This window comes from Aythya ferina (genome assembly GCF_964211825.1).
Source record: "Aythya ferina genome assembly, chromosome: 1".
NCBI lineage: Eukaryota > Metazoa > Chordata > Aves > Anseriformes > Anatidae > Aythya > Aythya ferina.
Window position 1 is genome coordinate 112796441 of NC_140296.1, and position 14034 is coordinate 112810474.

Here is a 14034-nt window from a genome sequence, read left to right on the forward strand (position 1 = left end):
ATCTCAACTCACAGGCCTCACTTTCCCACTTCTTTCCCCCATCCCAGAGGGAGGGGGGAGGGTGAAGCAATGGCTGTGTGGTGTTTTGCTGCCAGCTGGGTTAAACCACAACAGTAGGCACAATCCCTTTTAATAGGGCATGTAACCCCACCCCCAACCTTGATGTAGTTATCACCCATGAAAGGCTAATTCATTGTAATCAAATATTATTTGATTTTTAGAAGCCTCTATCAAAGGATTGGCTTGACTAAGTGGAGGGAAAAAAAGAAAGAAGTACATTAACCAATTGTAACAACCAAAGACTTTGGAGAAAATGCTTATAATTATTTCACAACAGAGGCAGGAACTTACTCACATGCATCGATGCAGGGAATTTAGCACGACTGCACTGCACTCAGCCTCAGTCTGCTCTGCTCCATCAGCCTTTGCTCGGCAGTACTGTGTCAAGCAGGCTGAAAAGAGAAATTTACATACACGTGATTGCTGGTATTGTTTTTCACTCATCTTTATTTACAACCTGTAGAAGAACATTTGACATTGGCCTTTATATTTATTGGAAAATATTTTCAAATCTATCTGACCATAGTTAGAAGATTGTGGTACTCAGTAATGTGTCAAGTAGAAACATCACTGATAAGATAACCCAGGAGCATTACAACTCATGTTTATTTTACCAATACTGCACCAGTTTAAATGGAAAATTCTTCTTTTGTCTCATTTCATCATTTTTATGGTGCTAGAGAATTGAAAAGGTTCCAAACCACTGATATTTATGACCACAAAGAAAACATGGTTTCCTGTAGGAGAAACTACTCTTTCAACTTTGACATTAGGCTTGAAAGAAGAATGGCTTGAGATGAAGTACTTCTATTTTATGTTCTGCTTCTTGAATGAATGCCTCATCATTTTCTTTTCTAAAACTGTGAAAACTAAATTATTTCTCAGTCCAGATTCAGAATAAAATACCACGCTCAGTTACATTTGAAATAAAACATACACACAGGTTTTGAAACAGGAAGAGTCACCTATAGCCTTTTTAGTGGATAAAAAAAAAAATAAAAAAAATCTAGGCTTAAACAAAAAAAAAGTGCAACCATAAAAAAACAAACAAACAAAAAACATACAGCATAAACCTGGCAGTGGTGGTCTGCTATGTAACCAATGGTAAAAACAGCAGGGATTAAAATATAGCAACTTTCCTTGATACACACAGAAAACTCCTGAGGATCAGCAACAGCACAGCTCATGTGGAATAAGCTGTAAGACACCACACTGCCATTGCACATCATTAGCAGCCACTGCTGTATTTCACCATTTTAGCAGAACTGTTTGGATTTAAAAATACCATTTCTGCCAAAATTGACTTATATCTGATGGATAAAAGCAAAAAAAAAAAAAAAAAAAAAAAAAGTCACTATTTTCTACATGGCATCTTTGTCTTCTGTAGGGTGGCAGTAGACAGGGACTGTCATTCTTGAAATCGATAGAACTTTTGGTACAAATTCTTTACCTCATACAGAATAGTTTAAGGAGCAAAACAAGAGGATGCATTTGCCTACGCAAGTTGGGTAAAAATGTAAAATCTGTTGATATATTACATAAAGCAGGAAGAGAACAAGGAATCATAAGGTAAGAAGTAACCAGTAAATAAACAACAACAACAACAAAATCTGTTTAGATGAGCCAAAAAGTTGTCTCAGAAAGCAAAAAAAATTTACAAATATACATTTCTAGATATCACAAAATATGATACAGAAGTTATAATATTTACTGCCAGTAGTTGAAATCATCCTTTTCACCTTTGTCCTGCCTCAACATCTTCCCTCTCCTTCCCTTTTTTCTTGTTTTATTTACATAAGGCCAGGAAAAAAAAAATGGAGAAGGCTAAAAGTGATCCCCACACACTGAACAGCAAGAATGCACTTCACGTGGAAAGTTTTCTCCTTTTGAAACAGGGTGCAATACTTTGTTTTCTCTATTTAACTTATTTCTCTGCTGCAATGTGAATACATACAATGAAATATAATACATGTATATATGGAGATATACACGCAGTATACACAAGTATTTATGACTTGATCTTGAAGGTCTTTTCCAACTTATCTGTATCATTCTATGAATCTCATGTAAAAGCTGAGTAGACGAGCAAGAGCAAAGTAATTATTTAAAAGGCAGAAAGGAATCAAGACAGCTGAACATACTCCCCAATTATTCCATTCCAGATGTTAATACTGACAGTTTCAGATGTTAGAAGGACAATTTCCACATTAACCGTTCATAGTTAGTTTTGTTTCGCTTTTCTAAATTACCCATCTCTATGCTGAAGCAGCTCCTGAAAGCCTGGGGATTCCCCTTCAAAGAAAGGGCAAGAACCCTGCAAGTCACAGCTCCTCCAGGGGTGAGATGGGAAGAAGAAAAAGGATGAGAAAAGCAACCAAAAGATTAGCTGGGAGTAGGAGGTGAGGTGCAAGTACATAAAAAAAAAAAAAAAAAAAAAAAACAAGAGTGAGGAACGAATCTGCTAAAGCTCAAATAGGTATCATTCCTGATGACTGGACTGAGACCAAACAGATTAAGAAACAACTCAGTGAGAAGAACTGCTGAACACCTCCCGTACATCAAGTCTGCTCTGATACAAATATATCTGGTAACTGAAATAGAAAGAGGAAAGAGTCAAGTGGGATAACAAACACAGCTACTTCCATAAGAATATTTGGCAGCATTTCCCACAAATTGAATAAACTCGATGAATTCCAGATTTACAGTTCTCCAAATCAACCCATGAGTCACAACAATTTTTCATTCATTCTAGACTGTGGTTTTCAAGATATAAGGAATAAAATAGAAGAAACCGGAAAAGACACTTCCTTATTCACAGTGCTGTCAGAAAAGTAAATGCGATACAACTTCCAAATTCTATCTTTCTATCACACTTGAGATCACAGAATCACAGAATCACAGAATCACAGAATTTTCTAGGTTGGAAGAGACCTCAAGGTCATCGAGTCCAACCTCCAACCTAACGCTAACAGCCCTCCACTAAACCATATCCCTAAGCTCTACATCTAAGCGTCTTTTGAAGACTTCCAGGGATGGTGACTCCACCACTTCCCTGGGCAGCCTGTTCCAATGCCTCACAACCCTTTCTGTAAAGAAGTTCTTCCTAACATCTAACCTAAAACTCCCCTGGCTCAACTTAAGCCCATTCCCCCTCGTCCTGTCACCAGGCACGTGGGAGAACAGGCCAACCCCCACCTCTCTACAGCCTCCTTTAAGGTATCTGTAAAGAGCAATAAGGTCACCCCTGAGCCTCCTCTTCTCCAGGCTGAACAAGCCCAGCTCCCTCAGCCGCTCCTCGTAGGACTTGTTCTCCAGGCCCCTCACCAGCTTCGTCGCCCTTCTCTGCACCCGCTCAAGCACCTCGATGTCCTTCTTGTAGCGAGGGGCCCAAAACTGAACACAGTACTCGAGGTGCGGCCTCACCAGAGCTGAGTACAGGGGGACGATCACCTCCCTAGCCCTGCTGGTCACGCTGTTCCTGATACAAGCCAGGATGCCGTTGGCCTTCTTGGCCACCTGAGCACACTGCTGGCTCATATTCAGCCGACTGTCCACCATCACTCCCAGGTCCTTCTCTGCCTGGCAGCTTTCCAACCATTCCTCTCCCAGCCTGTAGCTCTGCTTGGGGTTATTGCGCCCCAGGTGCAGGACCCGGCACTTGGCCTTGTTAAACTTCGTGCAGTTGACCTCAGCCCATCGGTGCAGCCTATCCAGATCCTCCTGCAGAGCTTTCCTACCCTCAAGCAGATCGACACACGCACCTAACTTGGTGTCATCTGCGATCTTACTGAGGGTGCACTCGATGCCCTCGTCCAGATCAATCGATGAAGATATTAAAGAGGACCGGCCCCAGCACCGAGCCCTGGGGGACGCCACTAGTGACTGGCCTCCAACTGGACTTGGCTCCATTCACCACGACTCTTTGGGCCCGGCTATCCAGCCAGTTTCTAACCCAACGAAGCGTGCGCCAGTCCAAGCCAAGAGCAGCCAGTTTCTTGAGGAGAATGCTGTGGGAGACGGTGTCAAAAGCCTTGCTGAAGTCAAGGTAGACCACATCCACAGCCTTTCCCTCATCCACCCAGCGCGTCACTCTGTCATAGAAGGAGATCAGGTTCGTCAGGCATGACCTGCCTTTCATAAAGCCATGCTGACTGGGCCTGATCGCCTGCTTCCCCTTCAAGTGCTGCATGATGACTCTCAGGAGGATCTGCTCCATGAGCTTTCCTGGCACTGAGGTCAAACTGACAGGCCTGTAGTTTCCTGGGTCTGCCCTCCGGCCCTTCTTGTAGATGGGCGTCACGTTTGCTAGCCGCCAGTTGATTGGGACCTCCCCCGATAGCCAGGACTGTTGATAAATGATGGACAGCGGCTTGGCCAGCTCCTCTGCCAGTTCCCTCAGTACCCTTGGGTGGATCCCATCTGGCCCCATCGACTTGTGCACATCTAAGTGCCGTAGTAGGTCACCAACCAGTTCTTCATGGATAATGAGGGCCACATCCTGCTCCCCATCCCCTTCCACCAGCTCAGGGTACTGGGTATCCAGAGAACATCCGGTATTGCCGCTAAAGACTGAGGCAAAGAAGGCATTGAGCACCTCCGCCTTTTCCTCATCTCTTGTAACTAAGTTTCCCCCCGCATCCAGTAAAGGATGGAGATTCTCCTTAGTCCTCCTTTTTGTGTTGATGTATTTATAGAAACGTTTTTTGTTATCTTTAACGGCAGTAGCCAGATTGAGCTCCAGATGAGCTTTGGCCTTCCTAATTTTGTCCCTGCACAGCCTCACTACTTCTTTAAAGTCCTCCTTAGTGGCCTGCCCACTTTTCCAAAGCTTATAAACCCTCTTTTTCCTCCTAAGATCAAGCCACAATTCTCTGTTGAGCCAGGCCGGTCTTCTTCCCCGCCAGCTCGTCTTTGGGCACGTGGGAACAGACCGTTCCTGCGCCATTAAGACTTCCCTCTTGAAGAGCGCCCAGCCTTCCTGGACCCCTCTGCCCTTCAGAACCGCCTCCCAAGGGACTCCACCAACCAATGTCCTGAGCAGCTCAAAGTCAGCCCTCCGAAAGTCCAATACAGCGGTTTTACTGGTCCCCTTCCTGGCCTCGCCAAGAATAGTGAACTCCACCATTGCGTGGTCACTCTGCCCTAGACAGCTCCCGACGATCACGTCCTCCACCAGTCCTTCTGGATCAAGATCAAGAGATACTTGGCCTTTGTAATATTCATTGACTTCCAGGGATTCAGAAAGAATCGAAGACGACACCCTCTCAAGAGATAATGTTTGCATTTATAAGTGTTGAAGTCAAGGTATACCATTTCATCCATTTAAAATACATTTCTTCATACTTAAGCCCATAATTTTTAATACCAATCGATGAAGTCATAACTTAATGTCAGATCTAAGAAAATTTCACAGAAAGAGGAGTGTTCACAGAAGTGCACTATGAAATGCTTGGTTTATTTGCACCACAATTGTAATGGGATGTTTTCTGATGCCTCAAATTTGTTACAACAGCATTTATAACCAAGAAGTAGTGCAGGATCTTATTAAGAAGCGTTCCGAACTGTGGCCCAAAAATTAAAATCCAAAAGCATGACCTGTAAATACACTACCTGTTACTGTTTGCTGCTGTCATCTGCTGCTGAAGTGATCCGAGGCTGCCAGAAACCTAATGTTACAAGCCCTTGCACACACACATCTGTAATTACCTTCTTTAAACAGCAAACACAAGCAATAAGACAACTTCTCAGGACAGTGCATTTGCAGGTAGTAACTGAAGTTGAAACATCTGTACCCACATTTAAGAGTGTATCATTTAGAAACCGAGATACATGCTGGTTCACAGCGCAATGTAAGTGGAAGGGGAGAGGGGGGTAGAAAAAAGAGAAAGGGCAGTACTCAGTGTTAAATCGCCTGTGCCTCCTGGAATACAAACCTTTCAGGGAGCTTCAACAAGAGAAGAGTGCAGTTTGTTTTTTTGTTTTTTAAAAGCTGTGATACCCAAATTTATTATGGTAGTTTTAAGGAAAGCATACCATGGAATACACAAAATTTTGCCTTCAACTATAGCTTTATTGCAAATGCAAAAATCTGTTCATAGTATCAAAAGTGACACCAAAAGAATTAGCAGCTCAAAGCTTTCCACAGTTTGTGCACAGCAAAGGGAAATGGATCAAGTCTAAACCAGAACCACAACATTAGATCCAGGCAGGGTATGTGCGGGAAGGAAAGAGTGCAAAATCAAAACTATAAAGAATTTGCAGAGTGTGGTGGGTCAACATCCTTATCTTCCAAAAAAAACCTGCAGACGAAAGGAATTTAGAAAGATATATGCATTGCAAAATTCTCCAGATGACCCAAGTGGATTGAAGTGACTGAACTCTTAAAACAAAAGGGCAGTATAAAATAAATTTGCTTGTGCCTTCCCTTCCTCCACAACTTCCAATGGACTGGGTACATAAAGCTATTTTGATTGCTTGTTAGCAGTTATTCTGGGAAGACGAAAGGGGGAGAAAAAGGTGAATAATGTTTACAATTTTAGGCTACCTTTGCATTTGCAGAGCCTCTTTTTTGATCACAAATACAGCATTAGGAAAACAGTGCAGAACAAGTCTTGATTTCTTTTTGTATCCTTCACATAAATGAAAAAAGTGTTTATATCTGATAATATCACACTAGGAATATTTCTCAGTATGGTCCTGAGAAACCCTACTCTTTAACAGAAAAGTCTGAGCCTTCTTTCAGAAGGAATATTATAGCAGCTTACACCTTTCATCTTGCAACACCAGGGTATTTTAAGGGGAATATATGTAGTACTCATAAGGCTAGTGAGGAATACATTTACTTTCTGCCCCAAATCTGAATGAATACACACAAACACCATATAGGCCATCACCCCTCACCTATTTTATTCTTTAGAAGCTACGTTCTTTAACAGTAGCCAAAGCACATTTGGAATAAAATTACACTTATTTGTTCTACAGCAACACCAAATGCATTTGTGTACAAACTGCATTCGCAACTATTCCAAAGGGAATTTAAAAGTACTTCACAACGTAAGAAGAACATTAATGTTAACGCGCTGTTTAAGTATTAATTTGTTCTTAAACTGTATATACACCATATCTCTGGGCACAACACACTTCACAAAGAAGAAATAATAATCCAAAGATCTATAACAGCAAGGTGCATATGACTGGTACTTTAGAGCATAATTACCTGGAAGACAGAAACAAATCACTTCAACTTGTGCTCTGAGGATCGGTCTCAGAAGAAGGGATGAAGGATCAGCCTACTTGTATTATTTCCCTTAATAATATTAGAAGAGTAACAGAACTGCCCCTGGTACTTAACAGATATAGTAAACACAGCAGTGCTAGCAACTGAAGGGTAAACTGGGCAAACTGAGTATTTTCAATGAAAAAAGACTGGCTCCTACATTCCTGGAAAAGCTAATACTCTTCTACATGGAAACTATATTGCAGGCTCATCTTTTGTTCTAGCAGAACATTTCCAGCTCACAAATGACCCTGAAGAACACAAGCAGAAAATCCGCTTGGCTCATATCGTGCAGTACTATGCCCCAAGGCACAACTGAGGTTGCTGAGGTAGGAGCTGGCTGCTTGGTCCCATTGATTACATCCATAAAATGCACTTAATAAATTAACAGAGAATGCAGTAATTGAAAGGCACATGTAAAATAATTGTGTACGGAGTCCACTTCGGATCAAAGTGATGTTACCATGATGGTTATATAACCATATTTTTATGCCACATACCAATTCAACAGGAAACAGCTTAAAGCCCTTCACCCCTCAATGGTAACAAGGACGCTAAAGTTTTCAGCCTATTTCACATCTCCTAAATAATTAGATTCACACACATGAATGTATACATACACACACACTTTTTCTTCTCTTTAAGGAAGAAGGTTTTTCTGGCATATCAGTCCACATGACCTGCTGCAACTCTTTTTACTTTTCTCCAAGGGAAGCTTTCCTCAGTCTACTACTGCAAATGATCAAAGAAGCGGGGACAGGGGCAGAAGGAAATGGGGAGAGACAGATCTTCCCTACCACTATTCCTTATCACAGACAAAAATGACATATCCAAATAAATATTAATAAAAATATGACAAGTTAAAATTCAACTAATTACTTATCAGAAAATGGGTGAATTATTCTTATCAAGTTACACACATCAAATTGGATAGGTGATGTACTGTTTGCTGTGAAGACAGAAAGCTAGTTAGCCTCTAGATTTGCTCATCTAACAACAAACACCTGGAGATGGAGAATATTAACATTAACATCTGAGAAATTTTTTTTTGACTGACTGGACAGAGAGCAAGTAACAGTGCTCTGAGATGCTCTTGAGTTTAATTACCTCTTCTACATAACTAAGTTCCATTCTCTCATGCAAAAAGGACACTGATCTGTTTTTAAATCAGAATTTTGCCTCACTTCTGTGAGATTGGATTACACTTCAAAAACTGAGAAATACTACTGGAGATCAGGTCAGATGGAGCCACTGACATTTAAAATTCAATTAAAGTCTAAAACTATCATATAAACAGTGATGAAACCCAAGGAAATAGGAATTAAACTCTTTCCATGGTAGAGATTAAAATAGAACAGGCAATTAATATCTGGAAAGGATATTCTGCAAAGGCTTCAGAAACCTAACATATCAGTCTACCACATATACAAGAGAGGACCAAGTCAACAACTGGACCCAAGGTTCAATTGTTACTTCAGAACAACAGATGCAATCATCTGGGATTTCCACAGGTAATTGCTGACAGGCCTACCGTATCCTAAAGGGCTAACAAAGTATCATAATTCAAGAGCCTATTACTTATTCTGTGTCCTTGATTTGCAGCATTTATTTCAAAACAGACATGCTTGAGTTGTTCATCAGCAACACAAACATTTTGTTCTCTTCACCATGATACGAGATGAATATTGCATGTGCAACCTGAACCTGAACTGTTCAGATGTAAAGAATTCAGGCATGTGAGGAATTCAATGCATGGCATGCAATGTTTCCACTGCTAAAAGCTCCGATTAAAACATACGCTACTGAAGCTCTGCATGGAAAAAAGAAAAAAAAAAAACGAAGAGAAAATTTACAGCTAACTTTCACAACATCACATAATCTTTGATGAAGTGCCTGACAGCTTATAAAGTGTGTTACTGCCTGTTATTATAGCAACAGATACGAAGGAATATGATGTATATCAATTTTCTGCTTTCCTGAAGCTCACCAGGCATTTGAATTTTACCTGCATCCTTCTCTCAAACACAATGGCAAAAGATGGTCAGCAGCTTTACCTCAGGTCTGGCAAACCACACAGAACAGCAATCCTGAGTAAACCCATCCACAGAAGTGTTTGTGCCCTAGAAAAACAAGGGGCTCAGAAACCCTGTGATGAATGGAAACATCAGTCTAGGAAGAGGCGGCGATCATCAAAAAGAGATAGAAAGAAAGGACAGGTCACTTAATGCTTCCACCAGTGCTTGACCTGGGCACCAAAGTAAAAAAACATTTTGAGACAAAGCTGGAAGTAATGAACAGACACAGGCAGAACACTGCACACAATAGATGGAACAACCACAAAGACTGGAATAGGATTTATTATTATTATTTTTTTTAATCAAACCTCTAAATGCAAAATCACAACTGTAACCACAAACTTCAGCAAAACAGCAAGCACTTAAGTGGAAAAAACTGAGGTTTAGGACCCCCAAAAAACTGCTTCATAGATTTTTCCAGCAATTATCTATGTGATGCAGTGACAGAGACAACCACAAAATCACTACCAAGGTCTCACTTTTCTCAGAAATAACCTACTGCCCAAAGTGCTGGTGAGCCTCACCTGGAGAAGCACATGGAGTTCCAGCTGCCCATATTCCCAGAAGAAACCAGGAAGATGTAAAGAAGGAATGAAAAGATTTAATCTCTCATTTACTTAATTTCATAATATAACAGAGGGGGAATAACTGCACTTATAAACCCATCAACTAGGTAAACGTCACTAAAGAAGCAAACGAAAGTGAGGGAATTATTTAACTCAGTAGATTAGGTTAAGGCATCTCCAACAACAGAATAAAACCAAAAAATACACTAGTACCTGAAGACATTTCCTACTTACTAGAACAATGATACTCTGGTACAAATTTCCAATCAAGACAGAAGGGACAAAAACCTAAATCACTTTAATATGAAACTTCATCAACTGTAAAGGCTGCAATTGTACTGATATTAGGGATATGGTTTAGTGGAGGGCTGTTAGCGTTAGGTTGGAGGTTGGACTCGATGACCTTGAGGTCTCTTCCAACCTAGAAAATTCTGTGATTCTGTGATTCTGTGTGATATGGCAGCCAGAGAGATAGTTCTTCAGATAGTGCTGAGGAACCAAGGAAGTAGCTTGAATTTTATGAGCTGTAACACATTACTTCAAAAACAAACAAAAATGTAACAACCATATATAAACACGTCAGAAGCACGTCAGGAGCATCAGGCTTTTAGCATGCTGTTGACCATTGACAGGGGCTTCAGGAACCCATTAGGAAGTGCCAGTGCTGTGCCAAGCCCTGATGGAAACAGGTTACTGTCAGAGGGCACAGAGCAAGAGTAGAACTGGGAGAATAACACTGGTTTTGCTCGTTAGGAATAGACCTTACCTCGAGTGCTCTGCTTTGCTTCGATATTGTCGATATATTCGACAAAAGAGAGACAAAAGAGGTATTAGGTGCATACAGACGAGTAAGCTACAGCATTTGCGTGTCCAAGAAACAGTATTTTTCAGAGATGGAAAGAAAATGATTTATAGTGAGTTTCTAGAAATCTGTGGTTTATCTTTGACCTGAAAGACAACGGCTCCAAATTACAGCAGTTTCCACTGTTACAGTGTTGTTTTTTGTTGTTGTTGTTTTTTTTTTTTTTTTTTTAAATTAGAGAATTGCTCCATCCCTCCAGAAGCACCTCCAACAATATCTCAAGAAGAAACTGTCCTCGATATAATTCCCCAATGAGATTTTCCTCTCTCCCCAGTAAGACATACACTTTTTTTTTTTTTTTTACTTGTTCTTTGTGTTCTTACAGACACCCCATTGACTAATAGTAAACTAGAGCCTTCCCACTAGGCAAAGAAGGAAAGGTTATTCATGGCATTGCACTTATCACCACACTGCTGAGGCTTACTTGCTCTCTTGAGGCTCTTTTTTTAAATACTAAAGAAGTTTAAGGGATCTTCTCTTTGACATTCGAAGGCGCACCGCACCACCTTGTCGCGTGGCCTGACAGCACCGCGTGTAAGCTATTACTTCAAAGTCGCTTTCAATTTTCTCCCACTCTAGTTCAATCCCATTAATTCGCATTCATGAATTTATTTTGAAGCCAAATGTGTATTACTTTCCACTTGTAGACATACAATTTCATTTGCTCTCTCTGAGACTACTTAAATAGCAGATCTAAATCCTTTCTGAATTTTACCTGCTGTTCAGCAGTGACCTCAATTTTTGATTTTGTGGCATCAGCAAATTCAATTAGTTTATTTCCCACATCTAGGTCATTGAAGTTGGCTGGAAATAGAATAGGTCAGAGCACCGACCTCTGTGGAACTCTCACTGCCAGCCAAACATGCCTGCTCTGTTTTCTATTGTTTAATTGGATTTTACTCGTTTTTATCAGCACTCTCTAATGTCTGAGCTTCACATGCTTTGAACAGCAACCTGCCAACTAAAACCGCCTCTCTCCTGAGCTGCCAAGAACATCAGGTTGTGAAAAATCAAAATTATCACTGTCCACATTTGTTTGATTCAAAGAAGAAAAAGAGAAGCCGAACAAAGCCAACTAGAAGGAGAATTGGTTTATTATTGAGATACTGCAAGGTGGGGATACCAGAAAAGCATAAAGCTCTATTCAAACAAGAGCAGCCTGGTGGAAGAAGTTACATTCAATGACAGCACTTTTGCTTTAAAGGACTTCCTACCCTCTCTGCTGCAGCTTATAAGGTCTTACCCTGACCCTCAGTTGTCACAAATAAACTCAGTTGGGAAGGGTCCTCTGGAGATCACCCAGGCCAGTGCCCCAGCTCAAGGCATGTCTAATTATAACAGGTTGCTCAGGGCTTTGTCCAGTCAAGTTTTGAACGTCTCCAAGAACTGATGTTTCAAATCTATTTGGGTACCTGCTCCAGTGTCTGATCTCCTTGACGGTAAAAAATATTTATAATTTATATACTATTTGAAAAGCAATGACCATTGAACAGCCTTGGGCAGTTTTCAATACACTGAGCTTGCAGAGAGAATATATGTAGTAGGTAGATGTAGCCATAGAAAATACTAGCTGTCAAACAAGCCATATAGTTAGAGAAAAAACAGAACCAACGTTTCACTATCAACATGTAATCAAATATTTGAGGCACAGATATTGATAAGCAACACTTTCTATTGATGTAGTCATGGAAAAGACATTTTTGAAGCAGCTATGGAAAATTCATATCCCAGTCACTGCAGTTCCAATTTGAAAACAAAATGAAAAAGTGACAACAAAATCTATAAAATGTCACATTCTCAACACTTCCTGAGTATCTCTAGATGACCATAGCAGTTGAACAGAAAAAAGAAACTAGAAGTCACTAAGTTTGACTAACAGAATTATTTAAGCAGCCTACTACACCCTACAGAACGCCTGACTTTCTGAAATAGTGATTGCAGTACTTATTGCTTCACCAAACCACATTCGTCCCCCCCCCCCCACCTCTCCCCCCCCAAAAAAAGCTATCAGAACTTTGCAATAGTCTTTACATTTTCTTATTCCTCTGTTTAACAGGGATCACTTGGGTTTTTATCTCAAGATACATCACCTGAATTTCCCAAGGACATTTTCTGAAACACATTGCTAAGTAGATAGGGCAGCAATTAGATAGGACTGCAATTTTGAAAGCTCTGATAAGACATTCTTCAAATTCCTTCCATGTGGAAAGCAAGCTGTTTTCTGGGTGTGAGTTGTAGTCAGGCATTTTGCTGAGTTCAGCTAAACAACAGAGCAAGACAGGACCTTCTGCATGCTAAGACCCTGGTCACACTGCTCAAAGAATTTCATTCATTCCTAGCACTAGAGCCAAGGCTGATCTCTCCCTGGTGAAGACAGCTACTTCACAAAAGCTTTGTAGCAGTACATACTGTTAGTACAGTTGTTAAAACTGTAGTCTTGAGATTATTCCCTCTGTTTTCACAAGGCTTTCCATATGCTTCTTTTTGCAGCTAGCTCATTTGGCAGCATGCTACATGTTGGCAGTCTGCAATAACATGGAAGAAAAGCGAAGGATTGAGACAAATAATAAAAGCACTTCTAAGCAGAATGTACGGAGGAGGAAGGAGTAATCATGCAAAGATGTCAGGATGCAGGGACATAGGAAATTGCCAAACTGCCAGTAGAAAACTCTTCCTGTTAACTGTGACTATAGCACCCCCGTACTAAAAGCTCTGCAGCCAAAAGCAAGTAACAGTTTAGCTCAGGAATTAAAATAGACACTACATGCTTAAGCAGTGCTGCTCCTTGGACAACGAAGAAGACAGTGTAGAGGGCAGCATGGTATGGTCAGGTACACCAGCCTGAATGTGCACCCTTTACTGAACATCCACACGACGGAAGTAAAAGCAGTGCAAAGGAGATCACAGAATTGTAGGGGTTGGAAGGGACCTCAAGAGATCATTGGGTCCAAGCTCCCTGCCAAAGCAGGTTCCCTAGAGCAAGTTGCCCAGGTAGGCGTCCAGATGGGCTTTGAATATCTCCAGACAAGGAGACTCCACAAACTCCCTGTGCAGCCTGTTCCAGCGCTCCGTCACCCTCACCGTGAAGAAGTTCTTTCACATGTTTGTGTGGAACTTCCTGTGCTCTGTTTTGTGGCTATTGCCCCTTGTCCTGTCCCCATAAACCACTGAAAAGAGGTTGGCTAAATCCCTCTG

At 41.0% G+C, this 14034-nt stretch overlaps 1 long non-coding RNA gene across 2 annotated transcripts in view; it reads right to left on the reverse strand.

Annotated features, from left to right (window-relative positions):
- The window catches only part of LOC311444531, a 232272-nt gene that overhangs the window by 183948 nt on the left and 34290 nt on the right, over positions 1-14034 (reverse strand). For both annotated transcript variants that reach the window (XR_014697924.1, XR_014697925.1), the window contains exon 4: positions 356-452. This is a non-coding gene — a long non-coding RNA (uncharacterized lncRNA). The remainder of the gene's footprint in view (positions 1-355; positions 453-14034) is intronic.